Genomic DNA, 16,818 nt, shown 5'->3' with positions numbered 1-16,818 from the left:
AGGGTGTAAGAATCTTCAGAGTAATCCGCATCTTTTTGGGAAAGGCATAAATGTATGTGCATGCTAATGTAGCGAGCAGCGCACGCTTTTCTTAATCCTCTTGTTCAAAAAGACACTTAAAAAACATCCAAATACCTCCATACAGCTCGTCTCTAATGTCCATCTAGGATTGAAGCCTCCACATGAGAAATTGCTCCTAAAAAATATACAAATCTACATTTTAAGCTTGTTTGTAGCAGAAGCAAAGAGGCTAACATGTTACACAGACAGGAAACACACAAGCTCCGAGTGAAGATAGCATGTTAGCCTCTTAGCTTCTGCTACAAACAAGTGTAAAATATAGATTTGTTCATTTTCTTCTTGATCAATTCTTCTCATGTCGATGCTTCAATCCAAGAGAGACGTTACAGACGAGCAGTATATGGAGGTATTTTGATGTTTTTAAGTGTCTTTTTGGACGAAGATGAAGACGAAGACAACTGAGCTCCAGTCGCTACATTAAAATGAACAAACATTTTTGTCTATAACTCTAAAAAGAACAGATTACTCTGAAAATAATCCAACATTAGTTGATATAAGGGTGAATAGAAAATGAGTGAAGTTAATTGAATTTTGGGTGAACTCAGATTTTGTGTTGCTGAAGAACAATCAAAATAAAAATGGAGCAAAACTCAAATAAACAAGAGTAAACATTGTGATAATCAATCTGTTGAGCTTGGTCGACTTGTGAATGTGTGGTGGAGGTCCTGGAAAGCTTAAACAGAAGATGTCTCAGAGTGTTATACTTGTGTTGATCTTGACATTTCTCTGCACCTGGTGTTTAAATCATAGTATTGATCTCTGGACGATGAAAGAAAAACAAATTTGATAAACAAACAAACCATGTTACTACGGCACGAAGAAAACACAAAACACATTTTGTTGAGTTTAGACAGAGAAGTCCAGCAGACCCGTGACCAAACCTTAACGTCTCACTTATCTTAACTTAACAAGATGAATGAAGATCGCAGGAGCTGTGAAACCACAACATGATGAGAACATAGTGATGGAAAAAGGGCAAAAATAAAACAAATGTAAAATGTTATAAATAACAACAAGTGTAATTATTTTAAGACCTTTTTATAAATGATTAACGACTTTTGTTTTTCAGTGTATCTACACAACAAAATAAAACAATTGTGGTCTAAACAACAAAATATGATTTATGTAGAATCGTTTTTCAAATGTACTTTTTTTTACTAAAATACGATTAAATAAACATATCAGTAAACACTCAATGGAAGGGAGAATTAAAGGGGAAAAAAAGGTTACCTCAAGAATCAAATGAACAAAAAACAATGTATCAAACAAAATGGAAGATACAAAAAAAAAATAGGGTGATTTCTCAAACATTTATAAACGTATTGTTCGATTAGCAAAATACTTGAAATCACTTTTAAGATATGTAAATAGTTGTTATTCACTGATGTGTCTTCCAACTGCTGCTCACGTTCTATACACAACTAGAAAACCAACCATTACTTTATAAAACACAGCATACAATAAATAATAAACAACAATTTGTATTCATCCGAGTGTGAAAGTTGTGTTGTTTATGTGTATACAACATAATGCTTCTACGCTAGCTGGTCTAGACTGACTCAAGCTTTCAGAACGATTCACTTTCTGTCAAGGACCTTCTTTCTTAAATCGTGAAAGTCGATTTCATTTATAAAGTCACGTGAAGTAAAGCCCTTTGCTGAGGTATGTCCTGTCTCTGTGCTTTTCCAGGGGGAGACAAGATGTAAAAGAATATATGAGTTGTATTTTGAATGACCATTGATTCAAGAACCCGCAACAAAAGATATAATAAGAGACACATTAGAAGAAGGAAGTTCCAATAGAAGTCTCAATGATTGAATTTAACATTTATGAATTCACTTTTCTGGTATAATAAAGCCATCAAAGAATTGGCTCTTTTTTTAAAATGAAAAAATATTTTTTTTTAAACAAATTGAATTGTTTTAAAAAAAAAAAAATTTAATAATAATTTGTACATTGAAAGGTTTATTTAATTTTTTACAATGAAAAGAATGAAATATTTTCAAAGAGAATGCTTTTTTTTCATTCATAGAATATCATACCATACTTGCAATGATTCTAAAATACATTTTCCAAATTTATCCATTAATTTTCTACCGCATGTCTACCCAGTTTCTTTGGGCGAGATGCAGGGGACACCCTGGACAGGATGCCAGACTGTCTCAGGACACACAAAGACACACAAACATTCACACACACACACACTCATACCTATGGACAATTTCCCACAAGTCCTCAATCAACCTCTGTATGTTTTTGGACTGTGGGAGGAAACCGGAGTGCCCGGAGTAAACCCACGCAACACGGGGAGAACATACAAACTCCACATAGAAAGGTCACAAGTTGGCTCGGCCTGGAGCTGATGAACTTTCAGCCAATCATGGTGACACTGTTACACCAACAACTTTGAATCTACACAAAGTTGTGAAATCCAACTGTAATATTCTGATGATATACTTCAACACTAACAGAAGACAGAGTTGAGACAGAGGACGAGCAAGAACAGTCAGAACAACCATCAAGGTATTTCTGTCAACCTCTCATCACACCTCCCTCTCACACTTCATCATCTTCATTGCATCACTTCAAATGAGCCGAATGTCCAGCGTCTCCTACAGCAGAGGACGTCCAGAGCATTCCTGCCTCCGTGACAATGCACACAGTGTACACAGGCAGCAATGGTGCAAGTGCAGCTCGGAATATGAATGTTGGACGGAACACTGAGCCATTGTTGTCACAGCCAGACAAAGATGTGAGTGTCATTAAAATAACTCCTATAAGTATAGATGTTCAACCTCGGCTGCAGACGTCGAAAGGGAACGTGGACTGAATACTTCCTGTTCACCTGTTCATGTGTACTGAATACTTCCTGTTCACCTGTTCATGTGTACTGAATACTTCCTGTTCACCTGTTCATGTGGACTGAATACTTCCTGTTCACCTGTTCATGTGGACTGAATACTTCCTGATCACCTGTTCATGTGGACTGAATACTTCCTGATCACCTGTTCATGTGGACTGAATACTTCCTGATCACCTGTTCATGTGGACTGAATACTTCCTGATAACCTGTTCACGTGGACTGAATACTTCCTGATCACCTGTTCATGTGGACTGAATACTTCCTGTTCACCTGTTCATGTGGACTGAATACTTCCTGTTCACCTGTTCATGTGGACTGAATACTTCCTGTTCACCTGTTCATGTGGACTGAATACTTCCTGATCACCTGTTCATGTGGACTGAATACTTCCTCATAACCTGTTCATGTGGACTGAATACTTCCTGATCACCTGTTCATGTGGACTGAATACTTCCTGTTCACCTGTTCATGTGGACTGAATACTTCCTGTTCACCTGTTCATGTGGACTGAATACTTCCTCATAACCTGTTCATGTGGACTGAATACTTCCTGATCACCTGTTCATGTGGACTGAATACTTCCTGTTCACCTGTTCATGTGGACTGGATACTTCCTGATCACTTGTTCATGTGGACTGAATACTCCCTGTTCACCTGTTCATGTGGACTGAATACTTCCTGTTCACCTGTTCATGTGGACTGAATACTTCCTGATCACCTGTTCATGTGGACTGAATAATTCCTGTTCACCTGTTCATGTGGACTGAATACTTCCTGATCACCTGTTCATGTGGACTGAATACTTCCTGTTCACCTGTTCATGTGGTCATGTGGACTGAATACTTCCTGTTCAACTGTTCATGTGGACTGAATACTTCCTGTTCAACTGTTCATGTGGACTGAATACTTCCTGTTCACCTGTTCATGTGGACTGAATACTTCCTGATCACCTGTTCATGTGGACTGAATACTTCCTGTTCACCTGTTCATGTGGACTGAATACTTCCTGATCACCTGTTCATGTGGACTGAATACTTCCTGTTCACCTTATATGGACTGAATACTTCCTGTTCACCTGTTCATGTGGACTGAATACTTCCTGATCACCTGTTCATGTGGACTGAATAATTCCTGATCACCTGTTCATGTGGACTGAATACTTCCTGTTCACCTGTTCATGTGGACTGAATACTTCCTGTTCACCTGTTCATGTGGACTGAATACTTCCTGATCACCTGTTCATGTGGACTGAATACTTCCTCATAACCTGTTCATGTGGACTGAATACTTCCTGATCACTTGTTCATGTGGACTGAATACTTCCTGTTCACCTGTTCATGTGGACTGAATACTTCCTGTTCACCTGTTCATGTGGACTGAATACTTCCTCATAACCTGTTCATGTGGACTGAATACTTCCTGATCACCTGTTCATGTGGACTGAATACTTCCTGTTCACCTGTTCATGTGGACTGAATACTTCCTGATCACTTGTTCATGTGGACTGAATACTCCCTGTTCACCTGTTCATGTGGACTGAATACTTCCTGTTCACCTGTTCATGTGGACTGAATACTTCCTGATCACCTGTTCATGTGGACTGAATAATTCCTGTTCACCTGTTCATGTGGACTGAATACTTCCTGATCACCTGTTCATGTGGACTGAATACTTCCTGATCACTTGTTCATGTGGACTGAATACTCCCTGTTCACCTGTTCATGTGGACTGAATACTTCCTGTTCACCTGTTCATGTGGACTGAATACTTCCTGTTCACCTGTTCATGTGGACTGAATACTTCCTGATCACCTGTTCATGTGGACTGAATAATTCCTGTTCACCTGTTCATGTGGACTGAATACTTCCTGATCACCTGTTCATGTGGACTGAATACTTCCTCATAACCTGTTCATGTGGACTGAATACTTCCTGATCACCTGTTCATGTGGACTGAATACTTCCATGTTCATCCTGGGGCCTCATGTACTAAGGGAATTTTACGCACAAAAAACATGCTGAGCCACCTTTTACGTTAAAATCCATATGTATCAATACTGAAAAGAGCGGTACAAAGTTCTTAATTCCCGAAAGGCCTCACTAGTCACGTTGAGATGTTCAATGTAACTGATGTGAATCAGTTACATTAACAATCAATATTGATCATTAATTAACACACAGTAGTTGTAGTTACAGGAGTGGATATTAAATTATTCACAAACGTATTAATATTTTCTCATTCACCAAATTGATGGTCTGTCTTATTAAGACAACATTGATCATTTTATAATGAATATTTTAATCCACAATTTTTTTCCACTCATTTGTTTGTTATGATCGTAGAGAGAAAAATCCCAGACTCTGCTTCATTTAAATATGATAAATGAGGGCTAGAAAGGGACGAACAAGTTAGAGTTGGAATATTGAAAGTTTAAATGATAACTTTCTGATTTTTTTTTAATTTAAAATGTTTTCTTCTAAGCATTGATATTGTTTTAAGCAATTGTTTAAATAAAAAAATAAAAAATGTTTTCATTACATCATCAAACAATATTTACAAAAAATGTGTGTAAATATTGTTTTGTATTCATTGTGAATATGAATAAATAAAAATAATTAAATAAAATAAATAAAATAAAAAAATTAAATTAAGCAGAGGCTTGAAAACAAATGTGTTTGTGGTATCGCTTGTGTTGTCTCTGGGTCAAGGTGACATCTGAGGCCCGGAAACAAACGTGTTTGTTGTATCCCTTGTCTTATCTCTGTGTCAAGGTGACCCCTGTTCTGTATTCATTTTGAACATGAATACATTAAATTAAAAAAAATAAAATAAAATATATATATATATTTAAATAAAATTATTCCCAAAAATAATTCAATGCTTAAAAGGTTAACATTTTCAAAAGAAATGTTTTTTTAATTGGAGTTTGATATATTAATTCCAATAATTAAAAAAAAAATGTTCTCACATTTCTTAATGTATAGCCTTTTAAATTAAATGAAAAAATAATTGATATTATAGTGTCAACTTGCTTGCTTACTTGCTATTTTTACTACTACAAAAGTAAAAATGTGGCCTCAGTATTAACTTGTATTATGTATATTCCAGAACATGCCAGAGCATCAACACTTTTGAACCATTTTAAAATGAAGTTTCTTCCATCAGGATGAAATGTGAGGTTCAACGGGATAAACCAGACAAAGACATGATGAAGATCTAAAGGTTCGGGGTACAGTGGAGGTTGATGACACATGCTGCCGTTTTCTCTATGAACGACTGTCTGAGTCATCGCTGATCATAACGTGTTCATGGCTCCCGTCAGTGGGAGTTTAATTTGCCGCTGACGCAAACCAGAGCGAGAAGGATTTAACCAACATAAATAATACTTAAAACCTGGTTTATTTTGATAAGAACAAAGAATTTGTGTGTTCCCTCCTGCGCCGAACGAGTAGTTACCACTGCTGTCATGTTATTTAAGAAAACAAATGTGTTTTTGGTATCCCTTGTGATTTCTCTGGGTCAAAGTGATCCCCGAGGCCCGAAAACAAACGTGTTTGTTTTATCCCTTGTGTTACCTCATAGTCAAGGTGGCCCGGAGGCTTGAAAACAAACGTGTTTGTGGTATCCCTTGTGTTGTGTCTGGGTCAAGATGACCCGGAGGCTTGAAAACAAACGTGTTTGTGGTATCCCTCGTGTTGTCTCTGGGTCAAGGTGAACGATCTCCCTGGTTTACATAAATACATATGCAGTGGTGGAGGTCGTTCATCTTGACCCAGAGACTACACAATGGTTAAAAAACAACAACAACAACAACAACATCAAAGTAAAAAACAAAAACAAAGCTCCACCATTTAAAATGTTACTTTCATCATTCAATATTCCGACGACACTGATATACTTCTCAACCTCTTGATATTAAAGCTACATTTATTATCATGGAAAACCCTTGAGCTATCAAAGCAAAAACCATCTGAACTGCATCTCGTTGTTGCACCCAGAAGATTCTACAGCTTGTTTGTAGACATCATGACCTGTCAGTCACCGTGGAGATGCTGATACTGGCATCAGACGCTCAGGCTCATTAGAAAGTACCAGAGCGTGAGACTCATCCTCAGGGGAGCAGAGGAGCGCAGATGTTTGACGACGAACAAGCTTCTATATGAGACGCTGTTATGTCTCATTTATATTCTTGTAATTGTCGCAGCCTTAGGTCGTTTCATTTAAGATATTCTCAGGGAAATACATCCTGTAGATAATTGTGGATTAAGACATTCGTGTCTTGAACAAAACTCCCATGTGGACCTTAAAAAACAATTTCCTGACAACGTGTTGTTTCCACACCATCGGGAATGCAACTGACGGTGCTGTAGTTTAATTCCAAACACCATTTAACAAGCAAACTATGGAATCGTCCTTGAGTCAACTTCTATGGTAATGAGTTCGGGGCAAGAGACAAGAGGACATTTTTTTGTGTGAGAAAAGTAAAGTAGAAAAAGAAGTTAAAAGTATTATAATGTTAAGCAAATATGATAATATGTTGTATTTGTTGTTTAGCACCCTTAAATAAAATGTTATTACAGGTGCTGGATGGTTGAAATAAACAACTACATGCATACATGCAGTATGATGTCATATATATTACATTCTTAGAGAAGTAAGAGGGCTCTTAAGAAGGGTTCGGCTAAGAAGGAGCTAAGATAAGGGTTTCTCCCAGACTCATTCCTAACTGCCCTCTTCGGAGAATCTCAAGATCAAGACAAAGAAGCTTCGTAAGAAGCTCTTAGTGGCCTTTGGAAACGTCTTCACAAGGTGGAGGGTAGTTTCTTTTGTTGTGTGTGAAATGTTCTAAGTATTTTGTCTCTAAGAAGGCAGTTAAGAGTGAGTCAAGCTCCATCTTGCATTTCCTTCTTAGTATAAGAGAGACTCTGGGCATTCGCTGTGGTCAATGCCTGGCTGCTCTACAAGCGGGACTGTAAAGCGCTCAAGATGTCTAGCAAAGAGACAATGAACAGGAGACAATTTCAGGCACAGCTAGCATCCTCTCTCATCCTGGTAAACGCAACACTTCAAACTCCAAAGAGAGGACGGCCATCTTCAGGCAAAGGAAGCCCTCTGAATGCTCAGAAGAGGCCATCCAAGAGATGTGCGCACCTCCCATTGGATGTACGCAACGATCTAGTTGCCCATTTCCCAAGGAAGACAGGGAGAGGACGCTGCAGACACTGCAATAAAGGATACACCAACACACAATGCAGAAAGTGTGATGTTCGCCTTTGCTTTACAGACGACAGGGACTGTTTTTGGGACTTTCACCACCAATGAAAGTCTTCATGACCAATGTCATAAAAAGAAAAAAAGAGGGGGGGAAAACGTTTTTAAAGAGATTTATCTTGTTTAATATTTTTGTTATATTTTTTATTGTTTTTAATAAATGACTTCATAAAAATAAGACTAATGTGTGATTATTATTAATGTTATACTGTTAGGGGGCTAAGGAAGCAATCAACTCTGCAAATGAACCCTTAGCCTAGTTGTTCTGAATTGTTCAGACAACAGAAATTCTGCTCCCAACTAAGCCCAATGTTGCAATATTACAACATTTCTCTAAAAACATACATAAACATTTTTTTAAAAAAAACTCTTTAATTTCTGCATCAAAGGCCTCCTAAAACAACATCTGAAAGGTCAATTATTATTTTTTTTAGGTTTTTCTATATTTGGGTGTTACAGGGTTAAGAGCGCTCCTAAGAAGATCGTTGCACTTAAGAGTCTCTCAATCAATCTGTGAACCCCAGCTTTTCAGCTTACTATTACCAGTTGAACTGGTTATGTTTCAGCACACACCCCAGAACATGAATAAAACACAGAATGGTTGGCCAGTATAAATAACTAGTCTAAACCCATAGACTCCTCAATGACTTATGTAACACTGATGACAAGAGGAGGCACAAGTTACTTTCAATTACAACTACTTCTTTGATGAAACGTGGGTCATGAAGCTACTATCAGCTATGTGGACTTTTATCTGCTCTTATTTTGAAGGGAGCTGATTTTTATGGAGTTTATTTAAACTCTCACATGTTGTAAAATAACAGACCTGAATTGTATTAATGCAATTACACCGTTTGAATGGAAAGAAATGGACATATATCAAAGCTACGAAAGCAACAAACTTTGTACGTGAAAATGAAGGATTGTACTAAAAAATGAAGGATTGTACTTGAATATCAAGGATCTTAGTGAAAATCAAGGATTGTACTTGAATATCAAGGATTTTAGTGAAAATTAAGGATTGTACTTGAAAATCAAGGATTGTATTGAAAATCAAGAATTGTACGTGAAAATCAAGGATTGTACTTGAAAATCAAGGATTGTACTTGAAAATCAAGGATTGTACTTGAAAATCGAGAATTGTACTTGAAAATCAAGGATTATACTTGAAAATCAAGAATTGTACGTGAAAATCAAGGATTGAACGTGCAAATCAAGGATTGTACTTGAAAATCAAGGATTGTACTTGAAAATCAAGAATTGTACTTGAAAATCAAGGATTGTACTTGAAAATCAAGAATTGTACTTGAAAATCAAGGATTGTACTTTAAAATCAAGGATTGTACTTAAAATGAAGGTTTGTACATGAAAATCAAGGATTTAACGTGAAAATCAAGAATTGTACTAAAAATGAAGGATTGTACTTGAAAATCAAGAATTGTACGTGAAAATCAAGGATTGAACGTGCAAATCAAGGATTTTACTTAAAACTAAGGATTGTACTTGAAAATCAAGGATTGTACTTAAAAATGAAGGTTTGTACGTGAAAATCAAGGATTTAACGTGAAAATCAAAGATTTTACTTAAAAATGAAGGATTGTACTTGAAAATCAAGAATTGTACGTGAAAATCTAGGATTGTACATGAAAAGGAGAGGGCCCTGCTGAGCCACCCCCCTTCCGTCCCCGTTCCTCTCGGTTCACGCTCCCTCCTGGATGCCACTCTTCTGTTCCTCGGCCGTCCCTTGCCGGTATCCGCCCTGGTGGACTCGGGAGAATTCATTGACGCCAAGTTCGCATCTCAGGTTGGCATTACTTTCGAACAATTACCCTCGCCCCTAAACGCTAACGCCTTAGATGGCCGCCACCTGGCCCTTATTACTCATCGTACCAAGCCCCTTGAATTAATTGTTTCTGGTAATCACCATAAGAAACTTCAGTTTCACATCATCCAGTCTCCTCTTACCCCTCTGGTCCTGGGTTACCCCTGGCTCAAGCGGCACAACCCCCATTTCGACTGGCTGTCTGGCAAGGTGGTGGGTTGGAGCACCTTCTGTCATTCCACCTGCCTTCAATCTGCCCTGCCTCCAGCAGAGGGAGGTGTTCCCTCGCCCCAGGTACCCCCCGACCTCTCCTTGGTTCCCCCAGCCTATCATGACCTAGGGGAGGTGTTTAGCAAGTGTCGTACGCTCACCCTGCCCCCTCATCGCCCCTATGACTGTCCCATTGATCTCCTCCCCGGCGCCCAGTAGTCGCCTGTCTGGCCTGAGAGGGAGGCCATGGAGAAGTATATCAAAGATTCTCTTTCGGCTGGCCTCATAAGACCCTCCTCCTCCCCTGTTGGTGCTGGCTTCTTTTTCGTCTCCAAAAAGGACAAGTCTCTTCGTCCTTGTATCGACTTCATGGGACTCAACAACATTACGATCAAGAACAAGTATGCCCTGCCCCTCATCAGTTCCGCATTCGAGCAACTGCAGGGCGCTACAGTCTTCTCGAAATTGGACCTACGCAATGCCTACCACCTGGTGCGCATCCGTGAAGGGGATGAGTGGAAGACTGCCTTTAACCACCCCCTCGGCCATTTTGAATACCTGGTCATGCCCTTCGGTCTCTCTAATGCCCCTGCTGTGTTCCAGAACCTCGTAAATGACATCCTCCGGGACTTTCTCAACCGCTCAGTTTTTGTCTATCTGGACGACATACTTATTTTTTCTCGGAACCAGGAGGAGCACTGCCAGCACGTCCAAAAAGTTCTTCAGCGGCTGTTGGAGAACAAACTGTATGTAAAGGCCGAGAAGTGCGAGTTCAGTGTCACCTCTGTATCCTCCCTTGGGTTCATCATAGCGAGCGGACGAGTCAGGACCTGCCCCGAGAAGGTCAGTGCTGTGACAGACTGGCCCATCCCCAATTCCCGCAAGAAACTGCAGCAGTTTCTGGGGTTTGCAAACTTCTACCGGAGGTTCATCCGGAACTACAGCAGGGTTGCAGCCCCTCTCACTCGTCTCACCTCTCCTGCCCTCCCATTTGCCTGGTCACCCGAGGCGGAGACTGCCTTCTCGGATCTAAAAAGACTTTTCTCGTCTGCCCCCATTCTCATCCAACCTGACCCCTCCAGGCAATTCATCGTGGAGGTCGATGCGTCTGACACAAGGGTGGGGGCGGTCCTGTCCCAGTTCAAGATTCACCCCTGCGCGTTTTTCTCTTGGCGGCTGGCACCTGCTGAGCGCAACTATGATGTGGGTAACAGAGAGCTGTTGGCTGCGAAATTGGCGTTGGAGGAATGGCGCCACTGGCTTGAGGGGGCTGAACAACCGTTCGTGGTTTGGACCGACCACAAGAACTACATCCAGGCAGCAAAGCGCCTAAATTCCCGCCAAGCCCGATGGTCCCTGTTTTTTGGGCGTTTTAATTTCACCCTCACTTACCGTCCGGGTTCCCTTAACGTCAAGCCTGATGCCCTCTCTCGTCAGTTCAACCCTGAGGACGCACCGGCTTCCCCTGACACTATCCTCTCTCCTTCCTGCCCCAGGATCGCTGCCGTCACCTGGGGGATCGAGTCCCTCATCCGGGAGGCCCAAGTCACCGAACCGGATCCGGGTAACGGTCCTCCTAACCGTCTCTTCGTCCCCAGTGCGGTTCGCTCCCAAGTTCTGGTGTGGGTCCACACATCACGCTTTGCCTGTCACCCTGGCGTGGTCCACACCCTGTCCCTCCTGAAGAGGTACTTTTGGTGGCCAGCGATGGACGCTGACACTCGGGCATTCGTGCTCGCCTGCAAGGTTTGTGCTCAGGCCAAGTCCTCCCATCAAGCTCCTGCTGGTCTGCTACGCCACCTTCCCGTTCTTGGCCGGCCCTGGTCTCACATCGGCCTGGACTTTGTGACCGGTCTTCCTCCCTCTAGGGGCCACACTGTGATACTCACGGTGGTGGACAGATTTTCGAAGGCAGTTCACTTCATTGCCCTCCCCAAGCTCCCCACTGACACAGAGACCGCCCGGCTGCTTGTGCAGCATGTCGTCCGCCTCCACGGGATTCCCACTGACCTCGTCTCCAACCGTGGCCCCCAATTCATCTCCCAAGTTTGGAAGGCGTTCTGCGCTTGGAGCCTCTGTCAGCCTGTCTTCAGGATTCCAACCACAGACGACTGGGCAGGCTGAGAGAGCTAACCAGGACCTAGGGAACGCACTTCGTTGTGTGGCTGCGCGCAACCCCTCTGCATGGAGCGACCATCTCTCTTGGATTGAGTATGCCCACAATTCCATGTCCTGTGCGGCCACCGGCATGTCCCCATTCGAATGTTCCCTGGGGTACCAGCCACCCTTGTTTCCCGCCGAGGAGGAGGACATCGCCGTCCCCTCAGTTCAACATCATCTCCGCCGTTGCCGCAAGATGTGGAGGGTCACACGCTCCGCTCTGCTGTGCTCTGCCGAGCAGAACCGGCGCATTGCCGACCGCCACTGGGCTCCCGCTCCTGCCTATCGGATGGGCAAACAGGTGTGGCTGTCCTCCAAGGATCTCCCCTTAAAGACTGGCTCCAAGAAGCTAACCCCTCGTTTTGTTGGTCCTTTCCCCATTGTTTCCATCGTCAACCCCTCAGCTGTCACACTCAAGCTGCCTCCAGCCATGCGCGTAGACCCCACCTTCCATGTCTCTCGCCTTAAGCCAGTCTCCGTCAGCTCTCTCTCCCCCCCGCCCCCTCTCCCCCCTCCTCCCCGTTTGATTGACAGCCACCCAGCTTTCACAGTCCGGCGGTTGTTGGACGTTCGTCGTCGGGGCAGGGGGCATCAATACCTCGTGGATTGGGAGGGTTATGGGCCAGAGGAAAGAATCTGGGTTTCGCGGGGTCTCATCCTCGACCCCTCCATCATCCGTGACTTCCATCGGGCTCACCCAGAGAGGCCTAGGCCGCCTAGAGTTGTCCCTTGAGGGGGGGGTACTGTTGTGGTCACAGCAGTCTGCTGTGTTTTCCTCCTCCTGGTCTGCCACTCCCCCTGTCGTCTCACCTCGCACCTGGTCCTCATCATCAATCATGCTCACCTGGTCTTCATCCCCAATCAACACCCTTCTTAAACCCTTGGATTCCCCACGGTCGGCGCCAGATCGTACTACGCACAACCGTGGTAACTATACGTGCCTGGCTCAGTTTATTTGCTACCTCTCTCTCTTACTCGAGTCTCTTGTTGTTTTTTGGACCACATCTAACTTTTGTTCCTCTACCTGCAGTAACCCGGATCACTCACTCCAGCTCGCCGACCTCGCTCTCCCTCCGGCTTCCTCATCTACTACCTGCTCCCCTCCTATTCAATAAACCCCTTTTTGTATTCCCTGGAACATCGCCTCTGTCTGCTCTTGGGTTCAGCATCGTTAAACATAACACCTCTTAACAAGGTTGAACGTAGGCGAAAGAAACCAGATGTTTTCTCTGCCGGACAAGGAAGACGGATCAACAACGGATGGATAAAGTATGCAGAGAGTGGGCTCCAGTCATCTCCTCCATCTCAATGTGAAGAGGACCATAACAAGAAGCCTGGTGGGACTGAGGCACGGGAAGTATTCCTCCTATGTGGCTCGAGACCAAACCTCCTACCCAGGGGCGAAACATCCATCTGGCGCTGGCATCCATGTCCAATCTGAAGCACCCACATGGACGGAGGAAAAAGCTGCTCTCTGTTTCTGAGAACCCATATGGCATTTGTGACACGAGGCCCTCAGAGATCCTTCCACAGATAAGACGTGAAAACGGAGAATTCGACAAAAGTACTTGACACGGATGATATTCATGGTAAAACAACGGCATCACTGTCACTTGTTAATATCAGCAACAAAAATGGTATTCGATGCCAACAAGTTGATGAATGAAAAGTTGGCACCGACTTTCAATAAACAGGGAACTGTAGTATTTATTTTAGAGCCAGTAGCTTTGATGTGTTTTCCTGGCATGAACATTTGTTTCTGACTCGGTTTTATAATCTGTTGTTTGAAGCCATAGTGTCAGCACTGCTAATTCAGTCGTGTAAACAATCAATCATTCTAGTTTCTTTTTAAGTAAAAAAATATAATTTCAACAGAAGCTTTGGTATAAAACACATGTAGAAAAAGTGTTTTATAAAGTATTAATCTTTGATTTCGTGAAATTTCAAGACCAAACTGTTATTTTAATAAGCAGACTTTCATCATCAGTTTCATAAGGTAACAGGTGTTGTGTTACTAACACAAAAGCCGAGTATACGTATGAATATTATTAATAAAACGCGTTGCCCTGAAGCTACGTCTGTTGATACTGATCATATTAATAAATAACATTTCCGACTCTTTACACTTTGACCTTAATAGGGGTAAAAGTTCTTTACACTCTTCTTAATTATTTAATTTCAATAAATATTATACGTTTCAACTCATCCATAGCAAAATACTTCTTCACATCAAGTAATAAACAATATTTTGATGCATCTCTGCACTATTTTCCTTTGTTTCGAACGGCCGTTCACATCATTTTTAACTGATGGCGCCACCTACTGACCTCTGAACAACATGAAACTGCTTCATGAAGCTTCATAAGCTACACAAGACTTGTGAATCCGGAGATGTTGAAAATAGCTGCAACCGAAATATGTCCAAACATCAACTTTAACAGCTGCTAAAGTCACTATATCCTCTCATCCTCAGTCATCACTGGGCTCTCATGGGATTCCAATGTGTCTTTAATGTGTGACTGCTGCCATCTAGCAGGCAGAAGTGGAATTTAAACACAAAAATGAACATGGCGAGAATATATGTTAATTGTCAATAAATAAAGATACAATTAACACTTTATTGAACTGTAAACCATTAAAGAACTTTGGTACTACATAAAATATAATTTGCAAAAACTATAATAACAATAAATAATTTGATACAGTGCTGTCTAACACTGATACAGTATCGTGGAAAAGAATTTTGCGATATCTCGTCGTAACGATATTATCGAACAGCTAGGGCTACACGATATATCGAAAAAAAAAACTCAGTTTATACACCGAAGTAATATTAACTTATGATCTACTCAAACACTAGTGATCCAGTCACTCGTCTCTTTCAACCTCCTTTGTTAAAGCAATATATTGTAAGAACTTTTCATCTTGTCTCAGTTGTTTTCTTATCAGATCGTGAACTTCAAAACAAGTGTAAACCTGTCCGACTTCACCATATGTTAACGAGCTAAGTTGTTGGCGTCATTTATAAAGTGTTATGTGTGCGTGTACAAGGAGGTGGATTTATTATTGATTTAGTGATATCACGACACTCCGGCGACTCCTCTCTGATTTCGCTCAGTTTGGCGTGAAACCGATAGAAGTCCCGCGAGACTGAGCATTATAAGTGAAATTTTTCTACGGTAATGTGGACACCGAAGCGCAGAAATAAATGATGAAATAAAGGAAAATATCGCATTATTTTCCTTCTCTTAACCCCTGGACCTACACTACAGTACACGCGGCTACATTTTTAGGTGAAGGAAAAAATATCACATTTATATCGATATCGCAATTCAAGACACTAATATGGAATATCGCACATATTTCCAATATCGTGCAGCCCTACTAACAGCCCTGACATATATATATATTTAAACTTCCTCATAATTTGTCATATTTTCACATAGGTCTTGAGCTAATAAAGTATGTTTGTTGAGTGGTTTGTAAGTCTATAAGACATGAAGATAATGTGGGCACTCAGAAACAGGATCTGTAACAAAGATTCATAATGTCTTAACTTCAACAATACGCCTCAAACTAATAGTATAATATTTGCTGCTTTGCATGTGTGTTCGGCGAGTAATGGCAGTCAAACACGACACATCTGAGCCAGAGAGAGACGTTGGTAGGAGTCAAGTGTAATGGTTCCCAGCTGGACGTGGACTCAATCTGGATCAGTATCTCTACGGACGTGTCGCTCTCTCTGCACTCTACATCTTTATCAACCCCTCAAGCTAAGTTACTTTGCTACTCCCGTCCTCAACTCCTCTTTGACTCACACGGCTCTCAACACACACATCCACACCCCGTCTTTCTAATGGAGGCTGGATGACACACACTCCGTGATCTCATGGACTTACATCACAACATGTGTCGACAAACAGAAGGTGCATCATGATCTGATCTAGACACGCTTGAGTTCAACGTGTTGCTATGAAAACAGATCACAGGCTGTTTATCATTTTCTCTACATATTAAAAAATATACATGTTTCCAATCGAATAACAATCCCTGGAGGAATCCGAAGGGATCAGAAGAACGAGAGAAACAATGTGAAAGAACACTGGAGCAGTGACGGAAGCTGCCCTTAAACAATCAGGGCTTTTGAGAGCAGAAGAGGTGCTTGATGTTGGCAGTGCCAGGACTCGTGCCAGCCTGTGTCCGTCTCTGCCACCGAGACAAATAACTCGGACACTTGTGACTTCATCCAGGAGAAACAAGACACGAGTATTACATCTGGATCAAAGGTTGTGTATAAGATGTGTTTCGTACACGGTTTGTTAACTTTTTTGTGTTGTTGATGAATAAAATGATTCGGAATATTTGAAAAAAAATGAAAATTGACCAGATCAAGATTTGACTCTGGTGTTGC

General features: G+C 41.7%; 1 protein-coding gene across 1 annotated transcript in view; it reads right to left on the bottom strand.

Moving 5' to 3' along the window:
* LOC148067921 (myelin basic protein-like) overlaps positions 1-16,818 on the bottom strand; it is a 52,789-nt gene that overhangs the window by 493 nt on the left and 35,478 nt on the right. The gene's annotated exons all lie outside the window — the stretch shown is intronic.

This window comes from Callionymus lyra, chromosome 13 (genome assembly GCF_982586985.1).
Source record: "Callionymus lyra chromosome 13, fCalLyr1.hap1.1, whole genome shotgun sequence".
Classification (NCBI taxonomy): domain Eukaryota; kingdom Metazoa; phylum Chordata; class Actinopteri; order Syngnathiformes; family Callionymidae; genus Callionymus; species Callionymus lyra.
The sequence above is the reverse complement of the archived record's forward strand: the minus strand, read 5'-3'. Positions and strand labels throughout refer to the sequence as shown.